The sequence below is a fragment of the Mesoplodon bidens genome, assembly GCF_964165515.1.
Source record: "Mesoplodon bidens genome assembly, chromosome: 11".
Lineage (NCBI taxonomy): Eukaryota > Metazoa > Chordata > Mammalia > Artiodactyla > Ziphiidae > Mesoplodon > Mesoplodon bidens.
In genome coordinates, this window is record NC_138167.1 from 63638745 (window position 1) to 63655746 (window position 17002).

At 46.9% G+C, this 17002-nt stretch overlaps 1 protein-coding gene across 2 annotated transcripts in view; it reads left to right on the plus strand.

Moving 5' to 3' along the window:
* The first annotated feature begins 1857 nt into the window (after positions 1-1857).
* PACSIN2 (protein kinase C and casein kinase substrate in neurons 2) overlaps positions 1858-17002 on the plus strand; it is a 141145-nt gene continuing 126000 nt past the window's right edge. For both annotated transcript variants that reach the window (XM_081250323.1, XM_081250325.1), the window contains exon 1: positions 1858-2002. The gene's annotated coding sequence lies outside the window, so the exon portion shown is untranslated. The remainder of the gene's footprint in view (positions 2003-17002) is intronic.

Sequence of the window (17002 nt, forward strand, 5' to 3'; positions counted from 1 at the left end):
ACCTCAGAGCCAAGAGGCCAAAAGGGCTCAGGAGGTGTCTCGTGTTGCCAGGCAGTGCCAGGCTGGATGCCTCCCTGTGGGGTTCAGTCTGCAGAAACCCCTGCTAGCCTCACCAGTGGTCAGTGTGAAGGGGGATTATGTGAGTGTGTGTGCAAATGGAGACGGGGATGATGGCAAGGACCAGCAAACATGTGGGAAAGAGCAGGAGGCTGGAGGCAGAGGTGATGCACTTGTTCAGAAACCATGGGGAGACTCTGGATCTTCAGAGGGCCTGGAAAAGCAGTGCAGCTGGAGTTTCCCCAGATCTCAGAAGTCTGGGAGACCCCAGCTGATGACTGGCTTCTGCACATGTGGTCCAGAAGTGTTTTGGGTAGCAGAGTGGTCCCTGTGGGCTGAGTCCTGGAGAATGGCAGGGAGTTCTTGGCAGTAGCTGGTCCTGGCACAGCATGGTAGTGCTTTTTAAAAATATGTATGTCAATTGTATCTCTTTTATTATTATTATTATTTTTATCGAAGTATAGTTGATTTACAATGTTGTGTTAATCTCTGCTGTACAACAAAGTGATTCAGTTTTACACATATATACATTCTTTTCCATATTCTTTTCTGTTATGATTTATCACAGGATATTGAGTATAGTTCCCTGTGCTATACAGTAGGGCCTTGTTGTTTATCCATCCTATATATAATAGTTTGTATCTGCTAACCCCAAACTCCCAATCCATCCCTCCCCCACCTCCCCTCCCCCTTTCTCTTTAGACTGTATGGATCCTTTTTTTTCTTTTGTCTTGATTTTATTTTTTGTTTTTAACATCTTTATTGGAGTATAATTGCTTTACAATGGTGTGTTAGTTTCTGCTGTATAGCAAAGTGAGTCAGCTATATGTATACATATATCCCCATATCTTCTCTCTCTTGTGTCTCCCTCCAACCCTCCCTACCCCACCCCTCTAGGTGGTCACAAAGCAGGTGGTGCCTTTCTTTTTCCTCTTTCTTAATTATTATTATCACAAGCACATTGCGACAGAACAAATACTTAAAAAGGGAAAAACCACTCTGTTTTTGGTCCTTGTGCAAATGTAGTAGCAGTTTTAGAGTCCTCGCCATTTCATATCTGGGTTTTCCTTTTAACATTTTAGTTTAAGCGTTTTTCCATATTGCTGCACCATCGTCGTGATTATTTTCAAGGTGGTGATGTGGATCCACTTCAGGCCTGGGGTCTGGCTGACCCGGGTTTCTAATCCTGGCTCTGACATTTATTTATTTACTCCGGGCCGCCCACCCACCCTCCCCGACAAGTTACCTGGCATCGGTTCCCCAAACCCTCGCGTGGGCTTTGTGAACACGCGCGAGCGCGCACACACACACACACACACCCTGCTCTCCGTCTTGCTTAAACTAAGCCGGCTCAAGTGAATCTGAGGAAGCCCTGATGACATTGGCTTCTGTGAGTGCCTAAGGGGAGAAAACTTTCAGAGAGACTACTTTCCCTGAATTCCCAGTTAAGTGCGGTGCTACCCTCCCGCGGCCCCCACCTCTGGGCGCCCGCAAAGCCGAAACACTGGCTCCCGGCAGTAAGTCCTGCGAACCCCAGCCTCTGAGCGACTCGAGGAAAGTGACCCCAGCCGCCCTCTCCTCAGTTAAGCAGACTCTCCCCCTTTGATTGACAAAGGTAGTCGCCAATGACGCCCAGGGGAGGTCCCTTTGGCGTGCTAGGGGGCGGGCCGCCTCGTCGCTCCCCTGGCCCAATCAGGAACGCTGAAGGGACTGTGGGGCGGGGCACGGATCCCAGTAGCCAATGGCGCGAGCACAGCGGGCGCGGCGGGGGCGGGGCGCTCGGGGCTGGCGGCAGAAGCGGCCGCGGCGGGGCAGGGTAGGGCCGGACAGAGCGGCCAGAGCGAGGGCGGGAGCCGGGCTGGGGCCGGAGCCGGAGCCGGGGCTGGAGACGCGGTCGCGGCCAGAGAAGAGTGCGCGGCGTGTCGGGAGGCGAGCGGCGGCCAAGGTGAGGGGCACGCCGCGACGGTTGGGGCGCCGCGGGAGGACGCGGGGCGCTGGTCGGCGGCCGGGCCCGCGCCCTGTCAGGCCGCCACGCTGGGGCCGCGGTCCGCGCCCGAGGGCAGCCTCTGGGGCCGCGCCGCCGGCGCACGAACTTCCTGTCGCTGTGGGAGGGGGTGTGTTCTGGGGCCACCGCGGGCGCCGAGGGGCGTCCGGGGGCCGAGGGGGGCGCCAGAGAGGACGTCGAGGGGCCTCCGGAGGGCGGGTGGGCTGGGCTTGAGGAAAGCTGGGGGCCGAGGGGTGCGGGGTTGGTGCGGGGGCGCCACAGAGGAGAGGACGAGTTCTCGGGTTGAGGGCTTGCTGGAGAGAGAAGTTGGGGAGCGGGGCCCGCGGAGGCAAGAGCGCTGCTGCAGAAGCGGGGACGGACGACTTTAGGAGAGACTTGGGGAGGGGACGCGGGGAAGCTGAGGGGTGCAGGGGTTCTCTGGGGGAAGCGCGGGCGGCTCGGGGAGCCGCGCCGGAGGAGAGGGGGCCCGGTAGGCGCCGGTTAGAGGCAAGTGCTGGGCCCGAGGGTGGCCTGGAGGGGAGGGGGCGGCCAGAGCAGGCGGGACACATTTGCGGATGCGCTTATTTGGGGCGCTTTGATGACCGTCCTCCATTTCCTTCCTTCCCACCCTCCCTGTCCCTATTCTGGCTCTGTGGGGCGGGGGGATGGCAAGCCCTTCTTTGTGAGCAGGTCCTAGGGCTGGGGAAACGGGCAGGAGAGGCTGGGGGTGTTTGTCCGGTTGCCCCTCGGAGTTTTCCCAGACTGTCATTTTTAGAAACGTTGAGTTTCCAGCCTGCTGGGGCCTCCGGAGAGGCCTAGGATTGGAGAGGTAGTGATTTCTGCTGCTGCTCAATTTCAGTGGCTTGTTGGGTTTCAGCTCCACCTGGGAAGGCTGGTTTTCTTTTCAGAGGAGTTGGTCAGGGGAGCGAGTTGTGCTGTCGCCGGGAGTCCCACACAGCTGCAGCCTTTGAGGATGCTGCTCTCGGGTTGGGTGCCTGAGGGAAGGTGGCCTTCAGGTGGGGTCTGGGCACCATTCCTGGGTCTTGTCTTCTCTCCTTTACCCCAACTGTCCTGTGTTTCTGTGGTTAAGGAGGGTTGGCTGCTCAGAGACTCCACGGCTACTCATTACACTGTTTACCAAACACACCCTGGCTGTCCTGATGAAAATCAGGAGACCAGCTCAGAGAATTTAAACCTGGGCTACAGGCGGTGAGCTCACACCAATTCCTTCCCTTCTCTGCAGTTCCTTCCTCTCCAGTTATCCCAATATGCTGAAGTTCTGTTTTAACCCAGGGCAAGGGAGCCAACCAGGTGGGCTCGGTTGAATACCAGCCCTCCCCTTCTTGCATGAAAGTTCTTATTCCACTAGATTCACAAGCCTGCCTGCAGCCTCCCCATAGAGGCATTGAATGGGAGCCAGTGCAACTGGGGTTTCTCTTGATTCACATGGGAAACAATAATCTGTGTGCACTTAAACTTAATTCTAGAGTTTCACAGTCTCCTTGGTGAGGTTATGTTAGTTGAGATATGAGACCACTACATCAAAAACTTTTCTGTGGTGTGTTTTTCTTTTGACAATTGTCTTGCAGCTTTAAAGAAACTGGCCATTAGGCTGATGATATTTATTACTTGGGAAAGTAACGTAACACAGAGGAATAGATGAGTGATTAGGTCTGCACTCTTAATTCACTTTTTTGGAGAACAATAAAAATTCATTTGAATGGAAATATCATTCTTAGCTCATGCTGTTGGGGAACTGAAACTTTATTACTTTTAGTCTCAAACGTATAAGATACAGGTCGTAATACTTAAATGATCTAAAAGCAGGCATATATAGAAAGCTGCATCTGTTTTTTTAAAATAAATACTCCATGTCCTTTTTTATAAAGTGTGTTGATTTTTAAAAATGAATGAATGAATGAATTCATTTATTTATTTGTGTCAGGTCTTAGTTGGGCGCGCGGGCTCAGTTGCCCCGCGGCATGTGGGATCTTAGTTCCCCAACCAGAGATCGAACCCAGGTCCCCTGCATTGGAAGGTGGAGTCTTAACCACTGGAGCACCAGGGAAGTCCCAATATCTAGGTTTTGAACATGGCTTGTTGCTGGGAGATAAAGTTGTCTTTCCCCAGTCTTGGATGCCCAGTCCAGATCTCTGATGGCCAGGCAGTTTCTGGGGTGGGAGATGAGGGGCATTTGTCCTTACATTTTTTCATTTCTTATTATTCACTTGAAAGTCTGTGCAGACCAAGTTAAGGGCCTGGTGCTCAGGTTTCCTTCTTCTGACCAGGTCTCGGCTGATTCCAGGATGTTAGGGAATATCAAAAAGGGGGCATAGATTCCTTAGTAATAGTAACGGCACCTTGTGTTTAGAGATCATGATAGCTTTTACCAAGTGCTCTCTGGCTACCCTTACCTGGACCTCCCATCTGACTTGGGCCTGCCTTATCTGCCATCAGATTGTACTGGTGACTTTGTGGAGGCCACCCTGTAGATTATTTGGGTAATGACCACATTCACATGAGCGATAGTGCTGGCTCAGTTTTTTTCCAGTTAAGATTGTTTGGAAGTGCAGCTGCATACCTGAAGGCAGCGCAGCAGTGCCTTAGTTACGAAGTCCGTCAGTGTGCATTCCACAGGTAGAGACCTTACTTTATGGCCCTGGCAGTGATCCTTCGCATACCTGAAAGCATGTCAGTGCCTGAAACCTGGCTCCTGATGGGCCCAGTAGTGGTCCCTGGGATGGCTGTGTAGGAGTTTCTTGAGACTGGTGGTGCTCAGACGTTTATGCTATGCTGACTGGAGGCAGTGTTAAAAGAAGAATTCTCAGAGTATTCTGCACAATGCAACATGCTTGGCATATGTGTGGTTCCAAAGGTAGCTATTCAAGGGGCAGTGGCCATCTAAGAGCACAAGCTTTGGTATTTTGATTAAAAACACAAAATGACAAAAACTCCTTACTTATGTTATATATTAGCTTGTAGTCATTCCCATGATTGTGTGTTTATCTGTTTGCTTAATAAAACAGAGCATCATGTAGTCTAGTTTTCTTGTTTCCTAGAATAAAATCTTTATTTTCAATATTAAAACATCATCTGAGTGGTTCCTGACATTAGGCACTGAAAGAACAACATATGAGGATATAGAATGAATAAAATGCTATCTCAGCAGTCAAAGGCCTCGGCGATCAAAGGCCTCAGCGATCAAAGGCCTCAGAAGCATTAAGAAAAAAAAAAGGATGGAAATTTTGCTATAACTTTAGAAACCACGTGTGTGGTGGGTTTTTTTTGTTTTGTTTTGTTTTTTAAATTTTGGCTGCGTTGGGTCTTCGTTGCTGTGCGCAGCTTTCTCTAGTTGTGGCGAGTGGGGGCTACTCTTCGTTGTGGTGCGCGGGCTTCTCACTGTGGTGGCTTCTCTTTGTTGCGGAGCACGGGCTCTAAAGCGCAGGCTCAGTAGTTGTGGCACAGGGGCTTAGTTGCTCCACGGCATGTGGGATCTTCCTGGACCAGGGCACGAACCCGTGTCCCCTACATTGGCAGGCGGATTCTTAACCACTGTGCCACCAGGGAAGTCCCTTTTGTTTTTTAAATTTATTTATTTAGCTATACAAGCTTTATGTGACTTTTTTCCTCCCTGGAATGTGGGATAGTAGAGGGGGAGGAGCATCGATGGAGACTAGGAACCCTGGGCTCTGTCCAGCCTTTTCCTGACTAACCCTGAGGCCTAGGACAATCACGTATCTTATGGTCTCAGTTTTCATGTTTGTAAAAGGAGAGCCTTGGAGGTTCTTAACCTTTTGAGAATCTGATAACAACTATGGACTTCTTCCCAGAAAGCACACTTGTGGACAGCATCAGAGGCCTGGACCCCAGATTAGGAATTCCTGGCTCATCCCATCTCTAAGCTCCCTCTCACCTCTGATATTCTGTAATCCTATTTTCCTGGTCATCTTTGAGCTAATAATAATGATGACTTGTATTTATGGAAGACACATTCCAAAGCATTTTCACCTCTCATTTCTTGTCCCCCAAATATTTATGAACAGTGTGGGTGGTGATGGATATTCCTTCTTCTGATGGAGAAAGGGGTACCAGACCTGTCCACTACTTCAGTAGCATTACACAGCCAGCGGCCTGTCCTGGGACCAGAGTCAGGGCTCCTGGTTGCCAGCTTGGGGTTTTTCCATTAGGTTTTGCTTCCTTGGTGGTTGGTTATGTTTGGCAGTGTAGATATCCCAGAATGTGTCACTTGCAGAGGAAATACTTGTGCATCTGCTGAAAGGACTGTTTTTTTGTCTGAATTTGGAACACTAAACACCTTTCTGCCTGACTGTCAAAAGGTTACTTATTTTGTTTTTGTTATTTTTTTGTGCCATACTTTTCATAGGGAAACATTTGTGGGACTTGAGCGTTTTGAGCAGAGTTGTTTAATGTTTATTGATTAAAGAGTACATTGAGATGATTACTTTTCAGTTGAGTGGCACTTGAGAAACTTGTGAAATAAATGTTAAGTGAAAATTCCAAACATTTGACTTGTTCTGTTGAATATGTCCTCACAGATGAGACTTGTCCTGCAGCCTGAGAGGCCCCTCCCTGGGCCCAGAGCCACTGGGTGGGTTTGAGAGTTGGGTGTGGATTGTGCCAATGACCATGACTATCCAACAGTGACTTCTTGTGGCCTTCTGGTCAGATTCTGAATATTTTAGGGACTGTTTTTTTTCAGTTTATTAACAGAATACAGTGTATCAGCTATATAAAGGGCTTGTGTAAGCCAAAGAATACTAAACTTTAAAGCCTCACAGATGTTAAATGGTTTATTACTGATGAAAAGAATCATCATAATAAAGATGCTTTGAATAATCAGACATGGAGGTAATAGGATGGTATACAGTAGGTACCACTCAAATGTGGTATATGTGTGTGTCCTCCAGTCTTCCTATTATGTTATGTCTGATAGCTGTAAGGAGACTGGCCGACATCATTCACTCTCCAGGCATGGAAAAGTGTATTCGCTCATTTCACAGTGCATTTCTTTAGAATACTGGAGAGGATGAGGCAGACATGGACAGCCTCACTGACATCGAACATAAAGCCTGATGTCATGTGTCAGCATCCCTAGGTGAGTTGCTCGCCAGAGAGGCATTGGTGAGGAGATGAGGCTGTTAGAGGGCGAGGCCCACGATGAACTGTAAACTCCAGGCTGCTGCCACCGTGCAGGAATGGCATCCAGTTAACTACACAACCTGCCGTGAGGTCTGCTAGTATTCATGGGCCCTTCTCTGACCAGGAAACTTGCATCTGTTGGCTCTTTTCTTCCAGAGGCCTGTCTGTGATTTATATATTGATAGAGCGGCAGAGTTGTCAGTAACGAGCTGGGGAACTCCATTAGGCTGCTATGTCGAAGTACCTGCTTTCTATTTAAAGTTCACTCCCGGACTGAGTGTTTGGAAGGAGTGTACGCCGATGACGAGAACTGGGCAAGGTGGGTCGAAGGGAGCCTTCCTGGCCACTGCGTGTGCAGTGCCCCTGACGCTTGTCTCTCCTCAGTTCTGGGATCCTGGGATTCAGGTGGCTGTTAGTCAGGAGGTGAGCTTAGAAGCGATCCCATCTTTGTGACGGTAGCAGATGGGAGTGTGTACAAAGTAGGGACAGACAGAGGAGGGTGGGTCTGACCGCCCTCAGGACACTGCGCAGAAGCTGGCCTTCAGGGAGGTGACTTCGGAGTGGTTTTGCCACTCTCCAGGCGCTCTCCAGGTGGCAGTGACTGGAAGGAGAGGCCCAGGCAGAGGCACGGAGTTGTAAAGAACTTGACGGTGTGAGGGGGCTGCTGAGGGTGGAGGGGGGAAGGCTGGGTGGGCAGACTTCAGGCTGTGTGACCTGCCTTGCAGGCCAAGCTCGGGTTTGGACCTCCTCCTGGAGGGTGGAGTTCAATGGGGAGCTGTTTTGGGGTAGTAGACACAGCAGGTTGAAGCTCTGCACAGAAGTGAGAGGTCAGGTGGGAAGTCAGAGATGCAGATAGGGGAGGGGTGATTCAAGTGGCTTATTTTAACAAAAGTCACTTATGTCCGTGGAGGCTCAAGGATTAGTGTGGAAGTTCTTAGTAAGCAGTGCTAAACTCTGATGAGAGGGGCTTCCACAGTAGGACTGACGTCAGTCTTAACTCAGTTCCTTTGCCTGAATTTACGTTTTTAGTTGGTAATACAGCAGCTGCCTGGGTTCTGCTTCTCTTTTCATATGGCTTATGCTCACAAATCCATGCAGTTAGTGTGTAACTTTCACCGCCAGTTCCTGCAGAGAAAAGGTAGTATTTGCAGTAAGGTATAGGAAGCAACATGGTTTCAGAGCCACACAGCCCTGGGTTTGAGTGCCAGCTCTACTGCTAGGTAACCGTGGTCTTCCTTGACCAAATACTTCAGCATCTCCCAAACCAGGATACTGACAGCCCCCTCCTCATACGACTTGGGGAGGGCAATGTGAGGGAGCGGACCATAGACCCCGAGAGCCCAGCACCTGTGCCTGGTTCATGGTGCCAGTGCAGTAACTTCGGTGTCGCTCAAAGTGCAGGGTCTACTTGAGTGAATTTGCTAATTAAGAGAAATATACATTTAAAGGGCTCAAACTGATGTTATATTATCCAGTTCTATTGAAAATCCTTCTAAGATGTGTTATTCTTTTCTCAGCCTAAGTGTATTCAGTACACTCGGACCTCTCCTTGGTGACTCAGGGTCACAGGGTTGCTGTTGAGGTTGTCGACGTGGATGAGGCTTCTGACCCTGCATGGAACACCCTCCCATCCCGCCCTTTACAGGGCCTGTCTTGTCTCTTCTTTCCACCTCCAGGCTTCTCTCTGATTCTGTCCCCTTTGTTGGGGTGAAGGCCTGAGGGCGATCTTTTTCTTCCTGGGTTTTGAGGGCAGCCCTGCCACACAGAGGCCTTGCTCCCGTCTGGGTTGGTGAATCTGTGCTTGAGTTGAATGTTACCTACGTTATAGAAAGCCTGACCCTTGGTGTTGTGACTAGCCTTAGTGACTCAGAATTGGAAGGGACCATGTGTGATGGTGACAGTAGCTCATACTTAAGTAATGAAAAATTTAAAGGCTTGAAAAAGCAAATTGTAAAGCAATAGGTATACTCATCACAAATGTAAAATATTAAAACAATATACAGCAACTATAGTTAAGGTTGTAGAATTACGGAAAGTTTCTCCTTGATTTCCAAACTGTTCCATTGGCCTTTTACTTTTAGAATTAATATTTAAGTAATAACTTGACTCTATAATTAAAAATATATATATACATAAATGGCTTGATTGTGTAGGCATTTTCAGTTTACCAGGAATTTTCCCATGGTCCTGATTTTGTTTTCAGAACAGCCTTGTTGGTTTGCTCCCCTCTTCATTTTTCAGAGGAGGATAAGAGGGAGGATTGGAGGGTCATTGGTTTTGCCTGAGGCTGGCCAGCCAGGACCCCAGGTGGGCCTCAGCCCAAGTCTATAGCTCTTAGAGAGCCTGGTTATGGGGGTCTCTGCTGGGGCCTGCAGGATGGTCTTTCACATATAGAGTAAGCTGTGGCTAGTGCTTTGAAGTTTCCTATTGAATAAATGAAATTTTATTATTGTAAAGTGATACCCAAACCATAGTTTGTGAACATTTTCATATTTTAAACTACGTTTGTGTTCCATTGTATCCAATTATGTTGTCTCCAACTGAGCGTGCCAAGTCTGTGAGTTGTGGTCTTCAGAAGAACCACAGAGCAGGCTCTGCACCCCATGTGGACCTCCAGGCCTGCTGTTAGTGGGTTTTGTAGCTGACTGATTGCTGGAGGATGGAGCTGGCCTACCGGGGTACTGTTTAGCTTGGACATGACAATGTTTTAATTAAGGAAGCAATTGTGCCCTCTGCACCAGTGAAGGTAACCATCAGCTGAGGAGCGTGGGCAGCCAATGAGGAGGGTAGATCGGGGGCAGGGCATCACCGTCTGGGACAGGCCTCTGGGGGTTTCTGAGGGACCATACAAGAAGCTTTACGCTCCTGCTCATTTAATTCTTGCAACAAGGTAAAGCTCACTTTACACATGAGTAAACCAAAGCTCTGAGAGATGAAGTGACCTTCACAGGGTCACCGGCAGAGCTGACCCTCAGCCTGGCTCTGAAGCCACACTTATCTGCTGTCTTGAATAAGTGGATTCTGAGTCACTTGCCCTCAAATATGAAAAAAATCTTTAAGTTAATCTTCCTTCCCCACTTCTCAGAAACATAGGAAAGAGGCAAGTTATGTGGTCTTTTGTTTAAGACAGGATCTATGCCTACAACTAACTTGATTAAGATAATCCAAAAGTTTGCAATAATTTATGCAGTGGGGAGATAAGGGCAGAAAGGGAGAGTCCAGAGCTCCTGGTTTTGGTGGGAGTGCTCTTGCCTCGCCTTGGTGTCATATGAGATTGAAAAAGCACTTACTTAGGGGAGGGACTTTCCTGGTGGCGCAGTGGTTAAGAATCCGCCTGCCAATGCAGGAGACAGGGGTTTGAGCCCTTCCGGGGTCCGGGAAGATCCCACATGCCACGGAGCAACTAAGCCTGTGCGCCACAACTACTGAGCCTGTGCTCTAGAGCCCGCAAGCCACAACTACTAAAGCCCGCGCGCCTAGAGCCCGTGACCCACAACAAGAGAAGCCACCGCAATGAAGAGTAGCCCCCCGCTCTCCGCAACTAGAGAAAGCCTGCGTGCAGCAACGAAGACCCAACGCAGCCATAAATAAACAAACAAACAAATAAATAAAAAATAAAAATTAAAAGAAAAAGCACTTATTTAGGGGAGAAGAAATTACATTTCTGTAAAGCATTCATTTGCACTACACTTTGTAAAAGCTTCACATTTTGTTGACATTGTGATATCAAATGAACATCATTTGTACAGGTAAATTAGAGCAGATCTTTGTTTTTATGCTTGTAAATATTTGTCACTTTTGTGTCAAAAGGCTTTTTTTTGTTTTGTGTTTTTGCTTTCTAGTCTTTTAAAAATTGAAGGTACAACATAGAAAATAGAGGTTTTTTTTTTTTTTTTAATAAAGAACTCTATTTTCCTTTGCATATGCATAGGGGTTTTTATGTATCTTAGAAGCAGTAGCTGCCACCTACTGACTACTTTGTTCCATGCTTCAGAAGAGGCAAGAGGCAGTGACTGGAAGACAGACCTCTGTCTGTCCTCACAGCAACACTCAAGACTCTGAGGTTACCAGTTTGAACATGAGGGCCTTGCAGGTAGTGAGATCATGTGCTTAGTCCAAGGTCATCAGTGTTGTAAACAGGGGACAGAATTTGAAACCTACACTGGCTACATGTGGTTGTCCCCTTCTTGTCAATCTGCACTGTCACAATTGTATTCTTCAGATTCCCTTAAATATTTTATCAAATATCATGTTTTTATCATTGTCCTTAAAAAGATTTTTAATGGTTGTGTAATCCTGTTAATGTAATGAGGTTAAAACATTCCCCTAATGATGGACATTTTAGGTTATTTCCACTTTTTTTTTTTTTTTTTTTTTGCTATTGTAGATGAATTTGCAGTTTACAGTTTCATTTTTCTTTTTTCATTTGTGTAATTAGTTCCTGGGTATAAATTCCCAGAAATAGAAATCTTGGATTAAAGGGTATGAACATCTTAGAGTGTTTTGAAAGCCTACTCCGTTGCTTTTGGGTTTATCTTTCTGATATTTATGGATGAAAAAAATTGAGGGATTTTTTTTTCTCTCTTTAAAATGCTTTGGCCTTTAGGACTTCCAAGTATCTGTGAGATAAACTTTTGTGAGGTTTTCTTAAATGAGTCACATTTCCTCTTAAGTTTCTGGATATCATTTTACTTGAATTAGATGTTTTTACTTTCATAAACAAGAAACAGTCTTTGAAAAAATCCTTACTACTTTCTTTATTGATCACCTGAGCCAATGTTCTGCATTCCCTAGGTTGTAGATGTTTGTGGTTGCATTCCTTGATCAATTCAGCTGTCATGATACTCTGAACCACAGTCTCTCTGAACTTGTTCTTCTTTTCTTTTCCTCACTTGAAATACGCATAGGGGGAAAGACCATGCAAGGTTGTTTCTGCTGGTATCATCACACATCAGGACAGCCTGGGGGATCTCGAGATCCTTTGGATTTTGCCTGTGTGGCTTCTAGATGCTGCTCTCACGGACATTCCTACCATTGCTAGAGGCAAACATCTCCGAGAAGTACTAGGAGGTTTGTTTGTTTGGCCGCAGTGCGCAGCGTGTGGAACTTCCCCGACCAGGGATCGAACACGTGCCCCCAGTACTGGAAGCACGGATTCTTAACCACTGGACCATCAGGGAAGTCCGAGAAGTATTGGGAGGTTTATAGTGTTGGTGCTTAGACTTTTTTTTTCCTTTCCTTTTCTTTTTTTTTTTTTTTTTTTTTGTCTTGTTTGTTGTTCTGTTCTGAAGTCACTGTGTCCTTTACCATGTCCCTTCACCATGGGCTGGCTTACTTTTTCACCTTCCACTGTTCCTTAGGTATTCACCTGAAGATTAAGTGGAGTCCTAGTTTCCTGGTGGTTCATTTTCAGGGTCTGCAAAGGAAAAGGTGCTTAGCAGGGACAAGGAGGGCCCCAGGTGGGGAGCAGTGGCCAGACCTCAACTCTCACCCTCGGATTCTCTCTCTTGGATTCCTACTGTGCCTCCATCACACTCCTCCACCCCCAAAAAGGCTTCTACCTCTTTAGTTCTCTGGCCTCATCCTGGGCAAAAACTCCTCTTTTCTTGGTTCCTCTTATCCTAGCTAAGAAAGTCTGGCGTTCACAACACAACAAAACAGAAAACATTAGTATGTACTAAGGTAGAAATAAGAGGAAATAATCACAAACAACACAGAAGCATAACAAGAGTTTTGTTTCTCAGGCACACGTAGGTTTTTGACGCCAGCGCTGTAGGGCTAGTCTGACTGCATTGGCTCAGCTAGGTGCTGCCTAGCTTCCTGCTTCCCCTCCCCACCCGTTTATTTCGTCAATAAAACCAAATTTTAGAGTAATACTTTGCTCTGTGCTTGGTAATCTGTGTTTTTATCAGAAGTATGGAAATTGTACTTTGCCCTGGTTTCCACAGATGCCTAAACATGTCTAAGTTGGCTGTTGCCTGGGCAAGTGGCTGAGCTGTTGGTTGTGTGTGTGGTGAAGGCTCTCGTAGAGGCTGGGTGGAAGCACCAAGGCATCCTTATGGCTTCTCAGCCAAGCTGGATGGTAACTACCAAGCCCCAGAGGCACACGCTTTTGGCTTCCCTTTGTCTTTTCCACGTTTCCTGTTTTATTTCCTGAGAAATCTCTGCCCAATTGCCCCAGCTTGGCAGGGTGTGGCATGTAATGGAATAGGGCTACTTTATTTCAGGACATGGACCTTTGGACCATGAAGCATGATTCCTTAGCAGCCCTTAACCCCAGCTTTATTCTGGGTTGGACAGGTGCACGTTGTTCCATCAAGTTTCTTCTGCTTCTTAGAACTGGGGCCGGTGACTGGAGTCCAGAGGTAGGCCTTGCCTGAGAGTCCCACAAAAAAAGGGCCTTGAAGTGGGGCCTGAGGTGGTAGTCCTGGCCATGCGGAAGTCATGGGAAAAAAATAATTTGATTGGTTAATTGGAGTGCTGCAGTATGCCTCCTTTTATGAAAACCGAGTGAAGTGGTTGGTATAGTACATTCCAGACTTTTTTTTATCTTTTGGATTTCTTTCTTTCCTTCTTGCTCTTGCAGGTGTGGGTCTGAAGTTGCTTGATTGGGGGTGGGCTGGGCTGGGCTGTCTCATTGTCTCCCTTTATTTTTAAAATTTTATTTATTTATTTATTTATTTTTGGCTGTGTTGGGTCTTCGTTGCTGTGCGCAGGCTTTCTCTAGTTGCAGTGAGCGGGGCTACTCTTCGTTGGGGGGTGCGGGCTTCTCACTGCGGTGAGAAGGATCTGCCTTAAGGTTCTCTCTTCAGTGCACTGGTGGTTCCCCACAGGGACCCTGGGTCTCCAGGATGCTAGGGGATGATTACAAAGGGATGGCTCACTCACAACTGTATCCACCAGGCATACTTTGTAGGTGGATTTTTTTTTTTTTTACTGTCCCTGTACACAAGCAAAGACACACAGACACACAAAACATTTATATGTTACTGTATAAAAATGATGGCTGTGCTTACGATGAATAAAATACCAATTCATTTTAAAGCTTGAATTTATTGTAGCCTTTTGTCATCTTGATTTCCTCAATCATTGAATGCAAAAAGTACTATCATCTAGGGATCTAAGGACCTTGTTAGTATTAAAAAAGGGTCCTTTTGGGGGGAGAATTCAGTAGATGTTTATTGTTGCCCTTTTCTTGCCCTGTATTTTTTTTTCAAAAATAATTTTTGAAAATAAATTTATTTATTTTTGGCTGCATTGGGTCTTCGTTGCTGCGCGCGGGCCTTCTCTAGTTGCGGGGAACCGGGGCTACTCTTCGTTGTGGTGCGTGGGCTCTAGGCACGCAGGCTTCAGTAGCCGTGGCACACGGGCTCTAGAGCGCAAGCTCAGCAGTTGTTTTCCCTGTATTTTAGTGTATGTCCTTCTGTATGTCTGGCATCTGCATGCCTCTTCAAGGATCAGGGCATGTTGTGGAGATGGAGTCTCCATTGTGGCTGGGCCGAACTGTGAGCTGGAAGCAAGGTTGGGAGCTCAGAATCCATACCATGTTCAAACAGGAGGACTATCTGAAGTCTCCATGGGAGCAAAGAAGGTACTTACACCTGAGGTATCTTGAATTCTGCTGGATCCCTCGATTCTCTGAGGCATTGACTCTGGTTCACCCTCACTAGTGTCTCCTAGGGTGCCTTCCTGGGGCAGAGTGATACATATGTATTTTTAATTTTAATTTTTTTAAAAATATTATTTTATTTTATTTTATTCTATTTTATTTTATTTTATTTTTGGCTGCATCAGGTCTTAGTTGCAGCTTGTGGGATCTTTCGTTGCAGCACGTGGGATCTTCCGTTGCAGCACGCAGGCTTCTCTCTAGTTGTGGCTCCCTTGCTCAGTAATTGTGGCGTGCGGGCTTAGTTGCCTCACAGCATGTGGGATCTTAGTTCCTTGACCAGGGATCGAACCCGCATCCCCTGCATTGGAAGGCGGATTCTTAACCACTGGACCACCAAGGAAGTCCCTATATTTTTTAATTCAACAAATTCCTGCTCCTCTTTAACGTAAGGCTCTAGTTGCAAAGTACATTCCAAATCCAAACCACAGACTTAAAGGCTGGGGCCTGCCCCTGGCTAAGCTGCCAACTGCATGGTGGCCAGCTCCTGAGAGGCCTTCTCTTTTCTAGGAAAGCTCTCCTCTTTGTTAGATTTTGCTCTGCAGTTTTACTTCCCTACTCACCTAACCTTGGTCATCAGTGTTCTGATATATGTGCTTGAAACTCAGCACTGTGTTTCTTGACCTTTATTTGGGTCTCAGATCTCCTTCAGAATTTCATGAAAACAGATTCCATCTGCTCCCCCCACCACCGGCCTCCCCCCTGCAAAAGGGACACAAACATTTTTGCATTCACTTCTGACAGGTTCATAAATCCCCATTCATTTATTGAACAAATATTTGAATTTCTGTCATGTGCCAGACACAGTTCTAGGCACTGGGGTTACAGCAGGAACACAGTAGACCAAGACCATACATTCTAGTCGGGGGAGACAGAATATGGTTAGACAACTCGTGTCCCTTATGGAGGGAAGGTCAGCCTCTGTGGGCTGGAGCATCCAGGCCTCATCCTGCCTGCTTGGGGCTAGGCTCTTTGCCAACCTCCCAGTTCACTTCCCACTTTCACCTTCCTGAACTGGTTTTTGACGTCACCATCATTATCACATAGATTTTTAACGATTTAATATTTATTGAGGCGTATTTTGTGCCAGGTGCTCTACTTTTCCATGCATGATTACACTTGTTCTTACGACAACTTTGTTTTGCAGGTGGAAAGCTGGCCTTAGAGAGGTTAAGTGACAGGCCTCACGGCTAGGAAGTGTGGTGCTTTTGATCAGTGTGCAGCTTAGGATTGTGGAATTCAGCAAGCCAGGCCTGAGGACATCATGAGAAACGGCAACCAAAATTAAGTGTGACCATTTTGTCCTGGACATGTCCATTCTCTGACTGGTTCCTTTAGCGGTCAGAAATTTTTCACCTGTCACATCAAATTGCCTTGCTCAAGGCTGGAAACACGAGTGGAACATGCTTTCAGGCCTCTACATGGTAGACGTTACAGACACTTGAAGTTACCAAATACACATATTTACTGTTAGCAAGGTTGCATAATTCCATCCTCAGTCCCAAATAACTGCCTCATGAGTGACATTTGAAATGCACATATTTAGTACTTGGCTAAGGAGATTTATATGCACACTGTTTTTTCCACACCAGACAGTTATTTTCTCGTTTTAATTTTTAAGGCACTACCCAATGAACAGAATAACTTCCTGAAAAGTTGCTTTAAAAAACTTTGTATTCTCTGCAGAGGGTGGAATGAAACAGTCTTAGTGATCTTGACTCAGCCCCTGACATAACAGAGTCATTATTCTGACTGGAGGTTTGCAAGCTGCCATCCCCCTGGCATTAACAGCTGTCAGGTCTTTAAATATTTACATTTAATAACTTTATATCTCTGCTTCCTTCTAAGGCTTGCTGCAACTTCACGTCAAACACAAAACTGCACCTTTGAAGTTATTTTGAAACGTGACTAAATGCCAGGGTGAAGTTTCTCTATAGCCATCTCACATCATGGAGGAACAGTTGGACTGTGGGTCTGGCTCAGTGCTAATTAAATGTTGCAGCATCCAGCCGTCCCTCCTGGGCAGCTGGGTCCGGAGGAGCCCCGAGGCGCGGAGGGGGAAGTTGTCCCTTTGTTATGTGACCAAGGGGTGATTGTTGGAAGTTGAGTCGTGAGAGAGTCCGGGAGGCATTCTA